The sequence below is a fragment of the Pipra filicauda genome, unplaced genomic scaffold (genome assembly GCF_003945595.2).
Source record: "Pipra filicauda isolate LSUMZ 115617 unplaced genomic scaffold, ASM394559v2 scaffold57_size4234018_pilon, whole genome shotgun sequence".
NCBI classification, from domain to species: Eukaryota; Metazoa; Chordata; class Aves; order Passeriformes; family Pipridae; genus Pipra; species Pipra filicauda.
In genome coordinates, this window is record NW_024104731.1 from 1,178,076 (window position 1) to 1,186,287 (window position 8,212).

At 40.8% G+C, this 8,212-nt stretch overlaps 1 long non-coding RNA gene across 1 annotated transcript; it reads right to left on the reverse strand.

Annotated features, from left to right (window-relative positions):
- Positions 1-1,772: 1,772 nt before the first annotated feature.
- LOC114001889 lies at positions 1,773-4,291 on the reverse strand. The gene is made up of 2 exons (XR_003545692.2): positions 4,230-4,291; positions 1,773-1,993 (listed from the first exon to the last, which is right to left on the reverse strand). It is a non-coding gene; the product is annotated as an uncharacterized LOC114001889 (long non-coding RNA).
- Positions 4,292-8,212: the final 3,921 nt, after the last annotated feature.

Here is an 8,212-nt window from a genome sequence, read left to right on the forward strand (position 1 = left end):
AGTGCACAAGAATACATTAAAAAAAAAAAAAAGCAACAAATACACCTATCTGTGGATCCCTGCTTGTCTGAGAAAGAATATATTTAAGATAAAAGAGTGCGAGATGCAGCACAGATCCTCAGTTATCAAACTTAACATCCTTGGGTTTAAGTCAGCCCTTTAACACAATTTCTAGGCAGAACTTGCAATTTATTAATTCACGTCCTATGATGTTCATTGTTTATGAAACCTGCATCTTTCACAACTTTTTTTCAACTATTGCAGCACTTCCCAAAACACAGGAAAAATAGGTATTCAAAATGAAATGTTACTCTGAAGTTCAGTAATTTGGATGGAGAGTTACAGATACACTGGTAATTGTAAATGGTCTGAGGTTTGAATGATTTTTCCACTCCAATTAAATATATGGAGAAGTATATTCAAATAATTAAAAAGTGCTGGAAATAAGCAGTATTTGGAATTAATGGAAGCTATATATTCACCCTGTTGCATTCATTATTTTTAAATTATAGTTTCCACAGATTAAGAAACGCAGTGAAGTTAAAATGAAGCAATTTTGTTCCTAAATATTGTCATTTAGATTAAAATATATGTGTCTGTTGAATCCAAAAGCTACTGCTGCTGCTTTTATTATTTGTAAAATCTAAAATAAACTGCCAACAAGCAATGAACAACAACTGGAAAAATGTTTAAAAAGAGAGAATAAAACTCCAATATCCCCATCTCCCGGGATAACATGGTGTGGGTTGCCAATCACATTATGTACACATCAAGAAAGTCATGTTATATTAATTGCGCATTTCTAAATGGTTTAATAAGGGATATACATGTTATAGATGCTGTAATATATGGTTCAGAATCCAAAAGGTTGCTCACAACCCTCTCTTAGGGGTTAGCCTGACACCTCCTGTTTAAAATGTCCCACCTTTCCCATATTGGGAACACAGAAATCATTTTAAACCTTTTATAGGCCATTTTGAAGTGAATAGGACTCATTGGAAGCAGCAGTTAAAGGAAGAATGGAAATTCTTGCCCTGCCAGGGGTTTCACAGGAACTGGCTCACACAAATGCACAGGTCTACAACCCCAAATGTCCTCCTTCCAAACCATCAGGTCTGTGTGGATTCCTGAACTTTTCACGTTGGATCCTTTGTGTGGGAAAAGAGTTATCTGGGGCAAACTGCCAGGCAATTTTACACCCATCCCTTCAAGGTGTTAGCAAAATGTTGAATGCTAACAACTTTTGTTCACCAGCCATGGAATAAAGGGTCCTCCACACCAGAGTGGAAAAACCGTAGTTTTTAAATACAGCATCACCAGCAGTCAACACACAAATGAACCCTCGTAGCTGAATTTTCAGTTACATTAAAGACCCCGGTGGTTTCCTTTGAGGCACAATTTCATCCCAGCGACTCAAGACAGATGGTAAAATTTTATTGTGACCAATTTTCTGTTTCAAAACTTTCAGTGCATTTTAAAGGCAAACATATAAAATGCATTATACTCTTATTTTCCTTCACACTTGTATAGATCTTACATCAGTGTCACCAACCGTGTCTTACACATTTCTGTGGTTCCATATAGACTTTATCAATATTTTTTTTTCATTCCATTCAATGGCCTATCACATTTTATATCAAAATCAAACAAATCAGCCAAGGCAGATACTTTTATGGGGTGGAGGCGTATCTCCTAAATGATGCTGCTAAATTGGTCACCACTATTAGCATTTTCCTACTTATGCACAATCATCAGCAGAAGTAACACAAAAATACTTTAGAATAAACCCTCTTCTCGGCTGCTTTGATGCAAAAAGTGGACAGGAAATTCCAGAGACTCCTTGAGGATGCACATTCCGAGAACCTCACCAGTGGCACAACGTGAAATGACATCTGAGGAATTCAGTTGTGGGGAAATGGAGGGGCTTGCCTGGCTCAGTGGCAACTCCTGGTTCTCCTCACAGCAGCTTCGAAGCCAACATGCCATTAATTAGCTAGAAAAGAAAAAAAGCATAACTAAATGAAAATTAATTTAAAAGAAAGACAGAAAGAAAAGAAAATGAGAAAAATCACCTGTGTGTTTTATGAGTGAGAAGAATTTGTTATAGCATTTAAAAAGAGGTAATTCTCAGTAAGTACATACTCAGAACACCAGGAACTCTTCAAAGGGTATCTGACTAACTAGTCGAGGAAACAAGTTTTGTTTTCCGCTACTTGGTTATCCGGTTTATTCCCTAATAGTTCTACATCCATAAAAGGCCAAAGGACTCTGACCTTGGCAAGCTAACTAAGCAAAAAAAGGCAATCATGTGTGCAAGGTTGTCACCTACACTACAAATTATGATAAAATATATCTCAGGATTGGAAAAAATAGCTGTATGTCTTCAGTGACATCCACTGTAGTACATTTAAGATTTGAATAGGACAGCAATTTATTTTGCACTAAAATGTTTTATGGTTATCATAAAGCATTATGTCTTCAGAGACTGAAAGGAGATGTTTTTATGGACTGTTGCTTCTTGTTGCATTATCTTCGCAGACCAAAAATTATCCTTTTTTCTTTCCCCCTTTTTTTTCCAAGTGCCCCCCGTTGCCCCACTAATAATAGATGTCATACAGTGGTTCAGTCTGATAAAAAGGAAACTGTTAAACAAAGTGTACAAGGAACATATTTCTAGCACAGAAGAGTTTTACAATGAATGATTATCCAGCTAATTAGTGAAATAAATAATAATAATTGCCTGTCCCTCCTCATTAGACTCTTAGGAAGAAAATGGAGCCCCAAAGCAGAGATCCAGCTTTTGATTTGAAAAATTGGACCTTGGTAATTTTATTAGCACTTTGCCAAAAAGCCAGTCCCTTGCACAGTGAGAGGTGGAGGTGGAAGAGCTGACAGGCAGATTGGTGGATGTGCAGGATGTCCCACATTTAGCTCAGGAATAGTTTTGAGGCGGCAGTTGAGTCACCTGGTGTGGTTAGTTTGCTCCTGATTTACCCCTTCTGAAGAGTCTGAACCACCAGTGAGGATCAGGTGGAACAAATACACAGCGTGTGCTTTTGAGAGGGTAATCTGAGGGATTCCAGGCTTATCTATGTAAATTGTAGGTAGTGTATAAATTGATCATGCTTGAATATTATTAACATATCAAAGCCCCTTCCCCTTCATCACATGTTCTTCAGCCTTTCACCAATATTATGCTTCCACATGGCTGACACTGGTCTGTGCCTCTGGCACCTTTGGGTTGTTCTCTTGTAGTCCACCCTGTCCCAGACTTCTCTTGAAATTCTACATTTTACACAGAAATAGGGTGTCTCAGGACAAAGCACATCCAAACACATCACCTGGTGCTGAAGAAATGTCAAGGCAGTGAATCAGCCTTAAGGGGCCTGGTTTCAGTTTGATGTGTGCATTAAATGGAGTTACCCATGCCATACAACTGATCAATTTATCTAGACATGAATATCTCTCCCAACTCAGTGTTCTTCCAAAACAGAGCCTTCAGAGGGTTATCACAGGAGCCTTTTGCTCTCTAATCTGATATTACACATTTCCCCCAAGTAGCAGCAACATCTTTATATTGTTGCTAGACATCAGTAGAACAGAGAAATCTAGACCCCCTACACAGCCCAAAAGAGGTGAGGCTAAATTATGGATAAGCTTTTAGGAAAACCCATGGAATTTATGTTTACTCCTTTTAACAGCACTCCATGCCATGCTCCCAGGTGCATGTCCTACACCAGTGTCCTATCTCTGCCCAAAGACACACTCACAGAAATAAAGAGGGGCTTTCCCAGTTTTCCAGTGAACTACACTTACATGAAATCTCCAAATTTAAACTTCAATTATTTATTCTCTATACTTTTCCACCCACCTCCACAGTTCCCCTGGCTGATCCCTTTCTGACACCTTCTCTAGTCTCCTCCTGTGCCTGACTGCTGGCTCTGACTCTGTCCCCATGTTCCTCACCCTTACGAGACAGAGCCAGAGCTTCTCTTTCCCTCTGTAAACACCTCATCAGCTCAGATGAACCCAGAGAGAATTTTCCATGAACTAGCCTGAAAAGTCAGTTCATTGCCTTATATTAATGCCAACATTTCCCTTTCAACACAATAAAGCTACATTTAGGCTTGAGGAATTTTTACCTGTTTGGCACCAACAAATTTTTAGAGTAATTGAATTGAAACAGTGAGAACAGCTGAGTGGAATCCTTCACTCAGCCCAACGTGTACCTGCTCCTGCCCAGAGGGAGCTCAGCTGGAATACCCCTGGTAATGCACTCATGCAAAGCTGTGCTCCCAGTCCAGAATGCTGCTTTAGTTGCAGAATGTACTTTAACACCATGTGAAGATCACTCAGCTCCCACTTTGCACCTGTGAGATCAGTGCCACAACTGCAGCTTCCTCTTCACAGGATACAGAGCACTGATGTCAGAATGGCTTTGGAACTGATTTCAGATGAGGGAAGCAGGACCAGAGCAATTGCTGTTCCTTTTTTGTTTTTAACTTCTTGCCACAGAACCTGGGGCAATGTGACAAATTAATACAATGAATGTCACCACATTTGCTCTCCCAAATTAAACCGAAGGTCAGTTTAGGGAAGAGGCCTTTAATCCATGGTCAAGATAGCTAAGATACCAGAGTTTTAAAGAGCCTCCTTCAGGCTGCAGCATGTTAACACTGAAGGCCCTCCTGAATGACTAACCATTATTTCTTTGTATTGCTTTATAATTTTAGTCTTTCAGATATTAAGCTTCAATTTCCAATCTAAAAACCAACAGCCCCACCACCAAACCAGCAAAAACCCCAAGACAGTCTTCTAACTTTTCCATTCTTTAGTAATTTTTAACTTAAAATATCAGATAAACCTGCAGATTTTCACATGTGCCAGATAAGGAAACACTTGCTGATGGTGTTCTGAAGTGTTTCCCACCACAGAGTTAAAAATGGCATTTTTTGACTAACGTAGAGAAGCATCATTTCAGGTTATATTACCAGAGGAACATTTACACTTCTCTAACTCCTTCATTTCTTTGGCTGTGCTTCCCAGTAGAGTAAGAATTCATAATTTTTCTCATCTTTGTATTGCATGTAGCACAGGATTTCTTTTGTCATTATAAAACACTCCTGGAGCACATTCCATTGACAAACACACAGAACCTCTAAATAATTTTCATTTCCCAAGTAGAGAGGCGTGACTCACAGCACATAAACAGCGGCCCCTCTCTGACTCCCACCTTACATCTCCACATTAATAAATGTCTTTTCAAGTCAGAAACAGCAGCATATTTTTCTGAGGTTTTTGTTTAATTCCTGAATAACACACCCCACAGGTGACACGTGATGTGCCAGGTGGAAGCAGCAGCAGCGATGGTGGAGGTGAACAAAAACTGCAACAAAACCTCATTTTTCCTGAGGTCTGTGGAACAACTGGCAGAGGAAGGGCCTGACCCAGCTCCCCAGCAGCTCTCCCTGCCTTGTGTGCACAGCCTGGCAGGCAGGGCACAAACAGGAGCCCCTTTGTCCAGGCTCTGGTGTCCAGAAAGGCATCTGCTCTCACTGCCCAGATGTTGAACTTGGGCTCGTTTCTGGTCCAAGCTTCTGAGATCAAACCAAACCACACAGTTCTGTTTGTTGTTTGAATAATCATATTACTTTCATTTCCCTGTTCTGAGTTCCAGCAGGGTCACCTGTGTCATCACACCACAGGATCACAGCAAGCTAATATATGCTATTTCAGTTTTGGGAAATTCTGATTCCTTCTCACATAGGGCACACAGTATGTCCTAGTGCAATTTATATAGCTGAAATGGGCTGCTTTCCCAAATGATCTTGACTCTGAGAACTGTTCAGTTTTGAAGTCCCTCCCTTCCTTGATTCCACATCATCTTCATTCAAAAGCTGATCCTTTGAAATATTCCTTTCCTGACTGAAAGCACGTCTGCAAGGTCTTGGTGAATATGGAAGTATTTAATATGCTTTTGTATTCAATGAAGTTCTACATTTTTCAAAGACCCTATCCCACAAAACTTTTCTCCAAATTAATGCTTTCTTACTGATCTAGCAGATTTAGGGATACTTAATTAAAAAAAAAAAAAAAAGAAAAAACCCCTCCCCCAAAAAAAGAAATTGTAGTGCCACATCCCCCCCCAGATATATACACAAAATCCACAAGGAAAAAACACATCCCAATCTAAACAAACCCAAAACCCTACAAAGAGCCCAACCACAAAAAAATCACAGATTATAAGAGACTCAAACTGCTGCATTACATTTCATGGCAGAGACAGTTCAAGCTGAACTTGGTTTGCACAGAACCAAGAGCAACAGCCAAGTTGTGTGTGAGCAGTCCTGTATCCCATGCTATTTGCATGCAGCAAGAATAGGGGAAAAATAAAAAAAAAATAATTAAAAAATACATTTACTCTGTTCCTCCCATGCTGCAATGTCCACATAGGTCCTCATTAACTTCAGTGGCAACAATACTGCCTTGTTAGGAAGGAACAGTGGAGGAAGTTCCTCACAAAGAGAGTGCAGAGGAGATGCTGGGAGAAGCTGGAATTACTGAACACAATAACAAAAGACCTTCCAAGGGTCCAACTTGGCCCAATCCCGGGGGACATCCAGGGTTTAAACTGCTCAGAACCAGAGCTTGCAGCAGCCACTGTGAGCTCCTTCCCCACAGCAGGGAGAGCCCAGCTCTGGAGGCAGTCAGCTCAGCTGCTGAAGTGTTCAGAGCACCCTGAAGTACCAGTGTGAGCAGCTGCCCCATGTTCTTCAGAGCACACTGAAGTACACGTGTGAGCAGCTGCCCCACGTTCCTCCCCACCTGCCAGCAGTGAGGGGTCTCTACCTGCTGCACCAGGAGACCACAGGAACCCTCTCTGTGTCACCATCCGTGTGTTATTAGTGTGCAACACAAGACTGTGTCCACACATCTCCACACAAAGACAGAACAGTCAAAACAAAACCTTCTTGCAATGCTACTCTGTCAGAGGGGGAGCCAAAGCTCATTAAAATCCATGGAAATCTCTCTTCTTCACTGCAACAGGGAAGAGGCATTTCCTCTCTAAGGAACGTATGAAAAATGTACCACAAAAAGAGATGCAGCCCAAGAAGAAAACACTGTACTGAGGCAACCACAGCCTACCCAAACCTGGACAAGCCAGGTTCACTTTTAGGCATAGTTTTGAATGGAAGTCATATTGCACATGAGCATCTATTTATTATCAGTTGTAATCACACCTAAAATGAAAAGTGAAAAACCTCCCAACTGTGCATGAACCTGTTCAGTTTGGGAGAAGGGCAGCTATTGTGTCTGCATCTTAAATGGAAGGGAAACACCCCTCTCTCTGAACGTTAACCATTTCAGATCTCAGTAAAAGGCCTCTCTGTTTTCACTGATTGTTTTGTAGCAACAGCAAGAACACCTATAAATCTGATTGAATTAGGTTTTTAGACCTTTATTCCAGATAATTTCTTCTTCTTATGTGGACTTTCTCAGGAAATGAGATTTAATGAGTCATAGTCCTTACTGATAATCACAGGAGAGCTCATTAGCTTTCTGTCAGATTTATACCAACTATTTGCCCTCAATATGCTCGTGACTTACTGGAGCTAAATAGGACACTACAGAGAGAGCAGACTTTCACAGATGAAGCAATACAGTGGATTTGAAATACTATAAAGATAAATATTTCTCCTTAATTTATTTTGAGAACTTAAAGGCAAAAATATCAACATACCTTCTCTTCTTCCTTATCCTACTTCCTCTATCGTCTTGGCATCGCCAACATCAAGACACATATTATTAGAGAAAATTAAGAATAACGTTTGAGGACTCCTTGCAGAGAACCAGCCCAAGCAGTCAGGAACACAAGGCACTGATCAGGCTGGCAGGGGCAGCCTGTGTTGGGGTGACACACAGGAGCTGTCAAAGCAAAGGGAGTTTTATGTTTCCTATTTCCAGGGCTCGCCAGAGCTTCCACAAGTCCCTCTCCACAAAATTCTGCCAATCTCCACCCATTACAATGTTCACAGAGTTTGTACAGATCCCAGAAAAATCCTGAAGGTGTGTGTTTTTAAATGTATTGGTAGGTCTGGTGAGGCACAGGAATGACTGCCATGAGGTAACACCAGCAATGACTGTGACTACAATCTTCCCACTGGGTTTGTTTTAGCACCATCAACACCACCCCAGGTGGAGCCACGTTAAA